Source organism: Anser anser, assembly GCF_964211835.1.
Source record: "Anser anser genome assembly, chromosome: Z".
Classification (NCBI taxonomy): domain Eukaryota; kingdom Metazoa; phylum Chordata; class Aves; order Anseriformes; family Anatidae; genus Anser; species Anser anser.
This window is the reverse complement of record NC_139723.1, coordinates 25,562,234-25,576,660: the sequence shown is the minus strand read 5'-3', so window position 1 is coordinate 25,576,660 and position 14,427 is coordinate 25,562,234. Positions and strand designations below refer to the sequence as shown.

Here is a 14,427-nt window from a genome sequence, read left to right as displayed (position 1 = left end):
CTTGCAAATCACCTTTTTATGTATAGATTCAAATTGGCCCACTGAAAAAAAAATGTCAAAAAGTATACAGAAACCAGTTCAATGAAAAGAACTTACAAACACATGAAAACTACAGTCTACTGCTCTCATATGTACTTCAGATACGCATTTTTTTTTCCTGATTAGAATCTGTCTTCTAACACAGTTTCTGGTTTAAAAATAGTATTCCCAGTATTTATTTTTTTTTAATATTCCTAGTGTTTGCATCCTAATCTTCTTTGCATTTAGGCCCACCATTAACCTTCTTAATTTCACAAGAAGCTGCAATAGATAACAAAATATATGCAACTTGAAATATGTTTCCGTATTTCCATAATACGGAACTGCTCACATTAAATTCAATTGAAAAAACACAAAATCCTCATAATCAGCTCTTTTCCCATCCCTTTCAGAAGGGAAAATTATGAGTGGATCTTTAATCTAAATTGCATGTGCCCAAATAATATAAATCTTTTGACATTTAATACAAGTAGTTTCAAAGCTCTGACTACGGAAACTTCACTGTATTTTTTTCCAAAACAGAGCACCTAAAACTGTTAAATAATAGAGTATACTGTGATCAAAACTAGATTGCTTTTAGTACATACATAAACAATTTTTTGTAAGTATCAAACGTGAAAGTTAAAAGATACCAACACTGGAAGGGAAAGTAGCTTCTTCAGTTTAACTGAAATAATCTTCTTTATTATAGTATCCAATAGTTAGGCAGTCAAGTAGAGGAAAAAATAGCACATTTATCTTTGTAAAGAAAGGAAAAATCCTTAGTCTACATGGGCTTAAAAAAAATCCAAGAAAAGACATGATCATCACTAGACAGTCTAATTTTTCTAGTACACCTTGCCTACAATGATTAATAATGTTTCCAGTGATCTTGCACATAGCATTAGACTGCCTAAGTGCCTTATTTAATAGCCAACGCATACTAAGTACTTTCAGAACCCCACTCCCAGGCAGTTTACTATCTAAATAAAGCAATGGACATTATGGTCAAAACACCCAGAATAAAACAAGTAGATGGAAAGAAAACATGGCTTTTTTATTTTTAATATTTTAAGTATTTTTAAAGTATGTATGCTGTACAGTTAACTAGAAAAAAGGGTAAATTGGTGAGCTTGTACAAAATGCACTTCATGTGCATTAACATATATTCTCCTGCAACACCAAAATCTCCTTTTACAAACTTGTTTTCACTTGCACCAATAGTTCCTCCCCCACTTCCCACCCCATACATTTTTTGTTTTAATTTTAAGTATTAAATACACAGATTTTTATTTTTAAACAAATAAAACCCCATAGAATTTTCAGGGTGGAGAAATCAAAAAACAATAAACCCAAAATGAAGTTATATGGCATTAAAAGAAGACACAAAATAATTATTTATTATAATTCTGCAGCTCAGCTCCTCCAGGGTTGTGTTTTATTTTTTTTTTTGTGTTTATTTGTTTGTTTTTTTTTGATAGAAGACCGAATCAAAAACTAAACACTGGACATGGCCAGTTGCAACAATAAAGATGTAAAGCAATGCAGAAAGTGGACTGGAGAAGACAAAAAAAAATCCACCTATGAAACCAAACAGTTCATGGCTTTTCATCTTGGGCTTACTAATAAACTTAGCTTGTAAGACCAAAATGTACAAGAGCCTTGTCAGTTTCCCATAAGAATCAAATTCCTCAGTGTTTTATTGTTTTTCCACTACTCAATATAAAAACCAGAACCTCTGCTTTGCTAACGAGTGACAACATAATTTCAATAAGAATTCAACATTCTTGCTATAAGCAAAATTGCATGCAGAATAATTGCATGTGTACTATGTTTATCCACTGCTCCATTATCCACATAACTAACCCACAATTCAAATTACTTTTTTTCCCCTATTTTCTTTATCTTTATTTTTTTCTTATTAAAAGCTTGATCTTGTTTCTCTTAGGTAATGCTCCCATTACATATTTTGTGTTCTCTTCTGTTGATTAGAAATAAGAGCCCAGGGAATTTAAATTGGTAAAAAGAAAAAAAAAGAAAAAAACTCTAATTACTCAGTAAAGCATTCTTTAATTTAAAGAATTTTTAGTTTCTATTTTTCATATTGTTGAATATTATCTAGACTTTGCCAAGTTTAAATTACACAAGCTATGCAATTAGTTCACATAAAACACAGTTTATGTATTTTGTGGACGACTGCAACAGAGGATAAAAAAAGCAATGCCTCCCAGTGTTAGGATATAAAAAAAATTATTAAATATGAAGCAAAAGCCACTTACCTTCCAGCCTCATGAATTTCTAAAACGATGCTAGACAACAGAACATATGGAGGGGCGCTTATGATCTTTAGCAAGGGCTGAATCATCTTCATGTAGATGCTCTGAATAGCCCCTGTATGCATACTGACATCATCAGTAAAGACTTGTAGGCAGAGGATACTATGGTAACCATGCAATGTGCTGCAAGACAGAAGCCTTTAATTGCTTTAACAACTTCCTGAGGCTCTTGCTACTAGGCTTTGATTTGCTAAGTAGGAAATGAAGGCTGTCACAGAGGCAACGAGTGTGACACTGCGCAGGAAAAAACCCTCACTGAATCCTGAATCTATTAATTGTGATGTGACTTTTTAAGTGACAAATGCCACAGCCTGAATCCATTACTGACATTTTCTGACACCTGCAAGCTCTGCCAAAAGTCATAGGTCAAGAAATAATACTGTCAGGTAGCAATTTTATAAGCATTTGTATTTTGCTTTCTTATTTGCACATGTTGATACCAATGCATTGAGATATTCTTTTCTCCAAGTAATGGCACAGCATTCAGTATAGGATGCTTCTCTTTAACAGGGGGTCAACAGTCACAACAGAATCTGAAGTCCAGATACTACAGCTCAGGCACAACATCAACTGGCACGCTGTAAAATCCTAAGGCCACCACATATTTACCCCACTGTCTCTCAACTTCAGTGACTGTCACTATATCATGCATGAAGCACAAAGCTCACATAAATATTAGCAGCAGTGACATGATATAACCAACAAATAGCTGTATACAAGGTTTTGGCAAAACTTTCAAAAGAACTGTAGTATTTTCTCTTAATTTTGCATATAAATAGCTCAGCTGTTTTTTTTCCTTTTTTTCCTTATTTTAAAAATTAAAAGCTAACAACATGAATAGCAAGAATTATACAAAACCAAAAAGCAAGCCTTGGAGCAGGAATGGGACCCTACCCAGTCACATTGTTTTTTGTTTTCAGTTCCAACCAGTTTGGGGTTTTTGTTTCTTAAGGGGCATGATGGGTGGGGGAAAGAATCATTGTCTGTAGGTTTGACTTAAGCATAACAATGTTATCCTGAAAGCAATTTCACTTCTTTAACACAAATATGACACACATTGCAAAACAACAATGCCAACATTCCAGTTTTGAATTCCCCAGGAACTCAGCCTCCCCTTCTTGGTCATCTCCCAAGCTAATGCTCTGCTCGAGCACTGAGATCAACTAAGAATTCTTCTAGATGGAGTGTGATAGTTACCCAGAAACGACAGAATCAATCATTTACATCTATTTCTTTTGGCTCAAAACTGCATGATAGAATCTTTTTTTTTCCCCCCCCTTAAAAATGCAACTATTGGGAAATCTTTAACAGCTTCTGTTTCAATCTAGTCCTCAACTCCCATTTGCCACAAGTGTTAGATATTTAAAAAAAAAATAAAAAGTAAAATATGCTTTCTTAATATATAAATACATTAAACATTGGAAGATTAATGCTACCGTAATTTCATTGCTTTTTGTGAATACTTGGAAGTCTAAACTTATAGTTCATAGGATGATTCATTATACAAGTACTTCAACATCACAGCTGAGATGGTCAGTTCATACTCTGTACCTGTGGAAAAAGAACAGCATACCACGCTGAACTGTATGGCCCGCAGTCTGATCTCCACACACACCATTATCCTGTGGTATCAAGCACGAGTGCCAATTAAAACGTTCAGGTTTCTGTTTAGACTCCAGTCTGCCAATGCAGAAACGTTTCTTTCTTTCTAGAGAAATCAAAACTGCCTCCTGAGCAGGAGGCTGATGTCAGCTTCCCACGAACACACGGAGATCCTACGAACGCTTTATGGTTAGGATTCCCCCGATGTCTAAAATGAATGTCTAGAAGAGCTGCTGAAATGGGTTGTTTAATAAGTGCCACAGTTTCAATTCTAACATTAATCAAATCCTTGCAAGACAGCTGCGCTTCCCACAGGTAGGTTGAAAATTCTGACATGGTAGATTAAGAAGGCTTTTAAGGCCTCATATTCCAACCACTTCCAGAATTAGCTGTCATTCAACACATCAAATTTTGCACTTTTTAAGAAACAACCAGCCAAAGAAAAACTTGCTGGCCTTTTTTCAAGTACAAGCGCAGAACACTTCTATTTTACACACATAGACTGCTTTTCATAGCAAACTTTCTGCATGCATGCCTGGTTCAAAAACTATTGAACCACGGTACAAAGAAGCATATTGCTCTCCATCACAGCCTTTGCTACTTCATACATTTAATGCTATGTAATTGGTAGGAAAAATGTATGGAACAGTTGGAGAACTGTCATTATCAAGAAGTTAAATACACAGCACTCGAACAAGTTCCCTCTAACTGCAGCAAGGCAGAAAGTCATAGCCAGTTATTTTCCTTACTTCTCCGCTGAGGCAGGATTAGGACCCTAATGGACACGAACTGCCCTCATCTTCGTAGGTGAGCGGGTTCAGAGACAAAAAGCATCTCAAAACAGAAGCAGAAAATGGCAGATACTCTGCCCCCTCTGGCTCCGCCCTCAGACTGGCACAACAAGCTGGTTAGAGCAGGTAAAGGTGCCCGACCAGAAGCCGAAAGGGCCAGAGGAACATCTGGAGTGAAGCTCCTTCTAAACCCAGGGTGTGAAAGGTGCATGCCATTTCCAATTCATCCTCAAATGACTACAAAGAAGGAGAAAAAAAAAAAAAACAGATATATGCAACCAAATATAAAAGCCTGTTCTAGAACTGGAGTGCTAGTATCTTGACTGCATAGCTGAAAATGTAGTTGCACGTGACAAAAATGAAAACCTACGCAATCTTAAACTGCTAAATGACACATATGGCATTTCAAGTGACATTCGTCTGTAACACTTTTCCCACAACACCCTTTCAGTTTTGAGATGAGGAGCGACAGGCAGTATCTGGCACCTCTAAGAAATTAAATCCATCCCCTCAGAGAATGTAAAAATAAATAAATCCAATAAATCCATTACCTCAGAGTCTTGATTTAGGAACTAAGTGACTGTGTCAGTTTCTTCAGTTAGAACACCTTATGAAAAGTATTTTTCTGGGAAAATTCTACAACCTCCTCTTCCATCTCAAGCTAACCCACCTACAACTCATTTATAAAGAAAGTAAAAATAAAGGGTAGTCATTTCTTCCTCAAGCATCCTTGTAGCTTAATTTGATATGGGAAGTTGGTACTGTCAGCCATAAGGCTTTGTCTATATAATGTTACTTTTTTAATCTCCACAAAAAAATACCGCTTTAGACCAAGAAGGTACAAGTATCAATTACAAGGAAAAAGAAAAGAAATAGAAAAATAATAAAATTCCAAGTAACAGTTTGGCATGCTTCTTAGAGGCTTGATTTGAGCTGAACAAGGTGTGGGTTCTAAGAGGAAAAACAATAAGCAATCACATTATTTTGGACTATGACTGGAGACAGGCACAAGGTTAGGGCATCGAAATATGTTAGAATGGGATTGCAAATTACAATGAGAGACAAGCACACAAATTCCTTCTTAAGGTCAGAAAGCCAAGTACTGAAAAATTAAGGTTGGTGTATATAAAACAGCAATCTTGACTTCATTTTTGTAGACACATGCAATTGTTTACTCATATGTGTAAGCTTCTAAGACTCCGTAATCATCCAGAAATCTCATTTCAACAGCAATAGAAAGAATGGAGGAAAAAAAAATAGTTTGCATTCTTTAGCAATCATGACAGCATATTCTGAAGTACTGTTCTTATTAAAAGGCATTCCAAACTGCTTACACCCGTATATTTCACTGAACTCTTCCCCCACACCCAATCTCTCTTGAAAGAGACCAAGACCATGCACACAAAATTTACCCAGAACATATTCAGCAGTGTTTACCCCCATCCCTACTGAAACCTGTGCATAAGCCATGTAAGTCAGTAATTGTTGAACAGGTGGGTACAGGACAAGCTATAAGAGGTACTACCTCTTATAGCTTGTCCTGTACAGCTATAAGAAGTGCTGAATATTAAACGCATTAACACTTAGCAGTAGATTGAAAATAGCTGAAAATAACCAGATGAATTTAAGTTCATAATATACGAAAAATATTATGATGCGATATAAAGGATTATGAATCGAAAATTCAATTAGAAAACATTTTGAATTAGAAGATTACTGTGTTTACTTCATATATATACACACACACACATATGTATATACATATATATATACATATATATATGTATATACATATGTGTGTGTGTGTAGATATATATGAAGTAAACACAGTGTATATATATATACACACATACACACACACACCCCTCCAAATTTAGGGATTGTCTATTCCTCTATAGTGATTAACACGTTGAAACAGAGCAGCAATTCTTATTACCACTAACACTAGTTGTAAAAAGGAGGCAAAGAACCTCAGGCAGGATCTCCTTACTCTACCGCATGGATTCCTGAACCTGGCCACATCACGGAGCGTACAAAGGGTAAATAACACACACAGCTACTTCAGGCCAAGCAAAATATTTTTAAATGCTTCACCTGGTTCTACCACCAAACCTACTCAAATCTGGCTCTTATTTGGCACCAGCCCCACTTAAAGTCTATTATGGACTGCATAGTCCTAAAAGGCTCTCACAGAAGCAGCGTAGTACCAAACTGCTATCACAGCTTTCTCTTTATAGACTGTGTCTGGATGTTGTTTGTTTTTGCACACAACTCCATAACAAACATCTTTCCTGATACTGCAGTGGTGTGGGAAGGGACCAACACATGCACATGCTTCTGGAAAGACCACCACCACTGCTGCCCATCTCTTCAAGGCTCCCAGAGGCACTCAACCATCCTGCCACCAGCTACAAAACACTCGGTAAAAACAAAAGCTATGATCACATTACGGCAGGGAGCAGTGGGGAGTGGGTGTGGGGGAAGGAAGATAAAAACGAAAAAAAAAAAAAGAATAGATCCACAACTGTTCTCAACAAGTGACTTTTTCTCCAGCTACCCAACTCTTTTTCATTTAACCACCTAAAACATGTCCTATTTTTTCCCAGTCTGTGCATCCCTTCAGTTAGAGTCTGCTGCTTGGGCGGGCTTGCTTTATGCAATACCCAGGGATTAGCTATAAAAATAAAACTCAGAATCAGGACCAGGCATTTCTGAAATAGTTATGGTGCAACGTATTTACAAACAGCATGCACCCAGGCACTTGCATTGATATATTCGTATTTTAAAAACTGTAGCAAAAGATGCCCCGTGGATCATTCCTACAGTTCAAAGCTTAGCTTTGAAGATTAACATCTAAATACAAACACTGTACTACAATACCCACACCCAATTAATGCTTGTAAATATTGATCCTTGACACATATGAGCAGGTTTTTTTTGCAGAAGGCAAAAACTTCTCACATCTGATACATTTCCTTAAAAGGAACATCAATGCACATAATGATATCTACTTACATTTTAAGGGTGGAGCAGTTCACCTTGAGAGAGAAAAATGAGGTACATAGCAAGACTAGTCCTACTGTTCATCTCACTTTACATTTCTGCATTTCAGACAAAAATTCCAAAGTGAACCACAACTTTCCATCATCTAAAAATACCCTAGTGTCGCTCTGTCCACATGCTCCTCACAGACACAGAAAAAAAAAGCATACTAATTTCCTTCCACTCCCTTAGCTTCATGTATTCATGGTTATCAGGTAGCTTTTGCTGCTCTGCCAATGGAATGTCAGCACAGCTTTTTGTTCAATCCACAGAAAGTTTCCTGCCTTGCCCTAAAATAGTGTTATCCTTCAGTCACTGTTATGTCACCATTTCTTTACTGCGTTGCTGGCCTAAGAGCTAACTAAAGCACATTGAAGGCCAGCTAAATACTAGACAGAAATAAATATCTATTCCTCAATCCATTCCACCGTTGTCCAGTAATTTTAACACTTCCACTTCAGGGGACATACTCGGTTTATGCCATTTCCAAATCTCAAAAATGTCTTGGTGATAGTGCATGCTTTGTTTTCCAAAGTTGGAAACTTGGCTCTAGAAGAATGACTTTGCCATATTAATCGCACTTTGAGATGCACACTTTTAGGACCTAAAGGGGGCCAAAAGGAAAGCTTGGGTAGGAACTCTTTGTCAGGGGGTGTAGTGATAGGACAAGGGATAATAGCTTTAAACTAAAAGAGGGTAGGTTTAGGTTAGATAATGGGAAGAAACTCTTCACTCAGACGGTGGTGAGGCACCGGCACAGGCTGCCCAGAGAAGCTGTGGATGCCCAATCCCTGAAGTGTCCAAGTCCAGTCTGTATGGGGCTTTGAGCAGCCAGGTCTGGTGGGAGCTGTCCCTGCTCATGGCAGAGGGGTTGGAACTGGGTGGTCGTGAAGGCCCCTTCCAACCCAAACCATTCCATGATTCTATGCTTCTAGCTTTTATTATAGCAAACTGGGTTATGGTATGACCTCAGACTGCTTATGGAACAAGAGTTGCATATTTGCCATAGATGTTCCCAGCCTCAAACACTGTTACTGTTACACAAATAAGAGTCACTGTCCTGAAAAAAGTGGGTTACTTTTCCAGGTAAGAAAATCCCAGCTGAAGGGAAAGACGAGGAAACTTAACATGGTAATTACAACCTATTTCCTGTTTCATGCTGAAACATGATATACTGTTCATGATTTATTGTTTCATAGCACTATAAAACTTTCAAATTTCAGCACCGAATACTTCACAGCAGAAGTGTACTACATCTATGATACCCACTAGCTCCTGTCAAGCTTTTAGACAGAAACACAGAAGGTAAATTTTGATAAAGAAAATTTTAATATCTACTTAGGACAAGATAATGCTTTATGGAACAGCTGGCAAGCAAGCTTAGCAAGGCAAGCACTCCCTAAATGAGCTCAGCAGAAACTTCACAGTGAAATCTTACACCTTACACTGCCATTTGTTTTTCCATGTTGGCCTTACAGGTGAGCAAACAGATTATGTTGAAAAGTTCATTTTTATTTAAAGATGGCTCAAAGCATCCAGCAAGTCAGACATGTTTGAATTAGTCAATTAAAACAAAGGATTTGAATCCCTTCATAAATAGTGAAACGAAAACGCAAAATCACAGCAACAATCTAGGCAAAACACTAAAAAGGGCAGTATACAGAGCTGTAACATTTTCCTCAAGAAGAGTTCACATATTAAGAAGAAAAGCATAGATAGAAGAAGAAAACAGAAACTATTGCAACTGCATCATGTTTTATTATTGATTCATTTATTTGCCCTACACATAAAGTACCTAGGTAGACATAAAGAACACAAATTTATAATTCTACGTCAGAGCACAAAATGAATAGGAAATTGCTTCTGGTGGGGATTTGTCATTTACATAGAACCTTCTGTGGCAGTTTGCAAAAAAAAAGAAAAAGTAAATAGTATTGTGAAAAGATTTTCTTAAAAGTACATTGAAAAGACAGAGCATGCTAAGAGAAACAGTTTAACAAGCCTTCAAGCAAAGCACTTTTTGCTTATCTACATGTAAATCCGATTTCTTAGCTCTCCTTTGAAAATAAACAACAGCAGCAGCAACAAGCACACACAGAGTTATAATCCTAAACCCATATCTACTGGTAACACATGCAACACCTGTCCTTAACACCAGTTTAAATAAAAACAAACCACTCCATTGTAACAGTCAGTTTGAGTTTCACCATGAAAGAGCAAACAGTTATAACAAAATAAACAACGGTTATGATGCTACCACTCTTGATAATAATCCCAAGTCACAGACTGCTTGGAAGGCAAAACAATGAGCTATTGTAGTAACCAACTAACCGTACAATACAGTTAGCATATCTAACTTATCTAATCCAGTCAATCATATTTTGATGTGGTTTGAGAGGAGAATAATGCTGTACCAGATAGCACCATACAGAGATACTGCTGAAAATTGCCCTGATGCCTGAGCAGAGGCAGAACTCCACAGCACATGCTCTCATTATCTCCCAACAACAAAAAGGAGGAAGGTGGTTGAGGCATTCCTCAGGCAGCAGCAGGCACCACACCAACACCCAAATATCTCACCCCCAGAAAGTTTCAGTGTTTCTTTCTAGGAGCTGATGCTGCCATGTCAACACAGCACTTAAGGGAGGCCCAAAAGCATGGGGTACTTTCTGTGTCTGTGCTTAGTCTACAAAATGAACACCAAGAAAACACTATGGAGATATGCATTAAGATTTTAGCAAAATCAAAGATACTAAAGAAAAGACAGTTTGACATAGCTCGTAAGAACTTACAGATGACAAACCAACTTAGATTTTGATACAAATGAAAGATGTATGGCAAAGATCAGTGTACAGATACCAGGTGCATCACATTCTTCATGTCCACAGTGCGACATGACTGTTTTGTATTTTACTTAACTGTAAAACACAGTTATGAATATATAATAACTTGTATAAGCATAAAACAGGAACATAGAATGAACGTAGCTGTTCATTACATTGCCAACTTTTAGTTACTTTTCTCAATCTGGGAACATGACAGCCCCCACTGTTGAAGTTCTGGCTTGCAAATGAGTCAAAAATAACAGTCACAAAGTTGAATATCCTGGGCCTAATCCTATCTGATTGTGTGTGATTAAGATGAAACAATGTGATTTTCCTTAATCCTCCTTTGAAAGAGGGAAATAACTCAGGGTATAGTTCATGGAAATTTAATACTGTAATCACTTAAGACCTGCTATGGACACCTCAAAGTTTAAGAAAATGAAAAAATAAACCACCCGACAGCTTATGTACAGCAAGAGAAAAGGCCTCAGAGAATTCATACATGCAAGACGCTAGAATTGTTTAAAGATGAGAAATGGTTTACTCCTTTACAAAGCCTGTGTTACTGTCCTTTTTCCAGAAGCTTTGTTAAATCAGGGACAAAACTACAGACTGTAATAATATTTGCTTTATTGGGTTCAGAGTGCATTCTTTGAGCAAACACTAACAATGTTTAAGTTTGAAATTGGAGGGTAGGTAAGAAGTAAGACAGTTTTCTGTCACATTTAATTTAAAAGCATATCCTTCTACCGTCAGATCAACACCAGCTTGACAGGCAGAAGAGTGCTCCAAGGCAGACAGCTGGCCACAGCTCTACTCTCTCACGTACTAGAAAAATGCTAACCCAGAGCAGGAGCTGATATGGCTAACAGCAGCAGCCACCACAATCAAAATAAATAAAACCTATTTAATTTCTACAGAATAAGTTTTGTGCCCACGTAGAAACAAATAATTAACCTTACTCGCACCAATCTGTTGGCCTCTTTCTACATTAGAAAACGTGAGGAGACGTATTAAACACAACCACCTCAAAGGCTTGGATGCCAGTACAAAGTCTAAAGCAAGGAAAATGCATCCTTGGTGGAAGAGGACTGGGTCAGGGAATACTTAAGCAAACTGAACAGACATAAGTCCATAGGCCTTATGGGATCCACACAAGTGCTGAGGGAGCTGGTAGATGTGATTTTAAGGCCACACTCGATAACGTTTGAACAATCCTGGTGACCCAAGTAAGTACGCAAGGTCAGGAGGACAGCAAATGGTCACTCAAATCTTCAAAAAGGGCAGGAAGGAGGACCCAGGGAATTACAGGCTGGTCAGCCTCACCTCAATCCCTGGGAAGATTAGGCAGCTAATTATAGAAACCATTTCCAGGCAGAAGAAGAAAACCATCAGAAGGATTCAGCACAGATACACCAAGTAGAAGTCATACTCAGCCAGCTTCAAAAGCTTCTACAATGAAATGAAAGGCCTGGTAGACAAGGGGAGAGCAGTGGATATTGTCTACTTTGCCTTACTTCAGTAAGGTTTTTGAAACTTTGTCTACTTTGCCTTACTTCAGTAAGGTTTTTGAAACTGTCCTCAGCAAGATCGTCATAGACAAGCTGTTGAGATGGATAAGCAGACAGTGAGGTGGACTGAAAGCTTGCTGTAAGGACAGGCCCACAGGGTGGTTATCAGTGACATGATGTCTAGTTGGAGGCCAGTAACCAGTGGTATACCCAAAGGGTCAATACTGTGTCAGTCCTGTTTAACATCTCCATTAATGATCTAGATGATGGAGCAGTGTGCCCTCAGCAGCTTTGCTGATGACACAAAACTGAGAGGAGTGGCTCATACACCAGAGGGTCATGCTGCCATCCAGAGGGACTTCAACAAGCTGGAAAAATGGGCTGAGAGGCACCTCATGAAGTTCAGCTAAGGAAAATGTGAAGTCCTGCACCAGAGGAGGAAAGAAGCTTGGCAGAAAAGGACCTGTGGTGCATCCTTATGGACACCAAGTTGAACATGAGCTCTCAATGTGCCTTTGCAGCAAAGAAGGCCAGCTGTGACTGCATAAGGAACAGTGTCATTAGCTCACCAAGGGAGGTGGTCCTTCCCCTCTCCTCAGCTCTCGTGAGGCCACATCTGGAGTACAGTGCCCCATTCTGGGCTCCTCAGTACAAGAAAGACATGGGCATACCAGAGGGAGTCCAACGAAGGGCCACAAAGTTGATGAAGGAACTGTTCAGCCCAGAGAAGAGATGTCTCAGGGGGTGGTTCTTATCAACTTTGATAAATACCTGAAGGGAAGGTGCAAAGAGGATGGAGCCAGGCTCTTTTCAGTGCTGTCCTGTCACAGGACAAGAGGCAAGGGGCACAAAATGGAAGACAGGAGACTTCCTCTGAACATCAGGAAGTATTTCTCTACTGTGTGTGTGACCAAATACTTCTAGTTTTTGTCTTTGTTTCTCACCAACTACTCTATTTTAAGTGGCAATTATCTTAATTTTCCAAGCCTAGTCTGTTTTGCCTGTGATAGTGACTGGTAAGCCATTCACCTGTCTTTATACGGACCCACAAGCTTTCCCATCTTATTCTCTCTCCACTGTTGAGGAAGCGGAGTGAGAGAGTGGCTTGGGGTGGGGTCTGGTAGCCATTGAAGTGAAGTGGTTATGTAACTCTAAAACAAAGTAGGCCAGTTTTAGATGCAAGTATACCAACATAACTCCAAGAGTAACATCAGTTTGCAGTTCGTAAAAAGGTCAGCATGTGACAATTCCTGCCCTTGAGTACTACCATCCATTCATTTAAAAGATAAAAAAATAAAAATAAAAAACAACCCTCCCCAACAACTTCAAATAAAATTAATATCCCAAATACCGTACTGCTTGACAAAGACCTTATCTCAAAGATCAATTTTATAGATATTGTCTCAGTGTCAGTTCTGAGGTAATAACTAAATATATACTATTTTGATTGAAAAGAAATTATACATATCTCACACACACACTGAGTAACTCAAAAATTTTTCCTAAGCCAACTGACATGGTTGTATGTAGGTCAAATTGTCCTGACAGGGACAAAAAAGATGAAATAAGACAGAGATGAAGATCTTCATGATTTAAACATCCTCCAAAAGAAAAAGCCCTGGTGCTTACCAAAAGCAACCACAGACAGAGTCCTGTTGCGAGCATACAGTTTCTTAGCACTGCGTAATGGAATATATCTTGCATATTAATGGAAAATATATTCATTTTTTTTGGAAATATTTGCTCCTGAAAGCACTAGCACAAACTTGAGAGTTCAGGTCAGTCTGTATAAAGAGGGCATACAGTTTTTGGCAGTGGTCTTCCAAGTTTCAATAAAGTGTTGATTTCCCTAACTCAACTGCTTGAAGAAAAAAGTACTCTGTATTAAATGAAAATACTACCTGACAAAAGTTAATCAAGTGCAAAAGAGGGCACAAAGCTCATTAATTATAAACAGAGCAGAAAAATGAAGCGAAAACTGTAGAAAGACAGACCAACTTGGAAAAGCCAATTATAGATAAACAAGTGTTTTAAATAAGTATTTTGAAGATGTAGCTACAAAGCTGAGAGTTATTTTGTCTTAAAAAGAGAAAAAGAGAAAGCTCTCAAAGTGACAAACCAATGAGATCATCCACTAGTATTTAATGATAAACAGTTGTTATAAATAGGAATGTAGGGATAAATTAAACCAAAAAGCCTACAAGTGTCAAACACGATAGCCCTAGTACTCTCTCCTTGTGAGTTAGCATAGTATTGTCAGAACAGCACATCACACTTCCCCTCCCCAAAATATTCAACTTGA

At 38.0% G+C, this 14,427-nt stretch overlaps 1 protein-coding gene across 14 annotated transcripts in view; it reads right to left on the bottom strand.

Annotated features, from left to right (window-relative positions):
• The window catches only part of PAM (peptidylglycine alpha-amidating monooxygenase), a 138,881-nt gene that overhangs the window by 108,991 nt on the left and 15,463 nt on the right, over positions 1-14,427 (bottom strand). For 4 of the 14 annotated variants that reach the window (XM_083817898.1, XM_083817899.1, XM_083817900.1 and 1 more), the window contains exon 1: positions 2,298-2,484. The exons of 8 other annotated variants lie outside the window; for them this stretch is intronic. The gene's annotated coding sequence lies outside the window, so the exon portion shown is untranslated. Of the gene's footprint in view, positions 1-2,297; positions 2,486-14,427 lie in introns of those variants that run through there. 2 more of the 14 variants (XM_083817891.1, XM_083817903.1) reach the window with 2 other exon arrangements.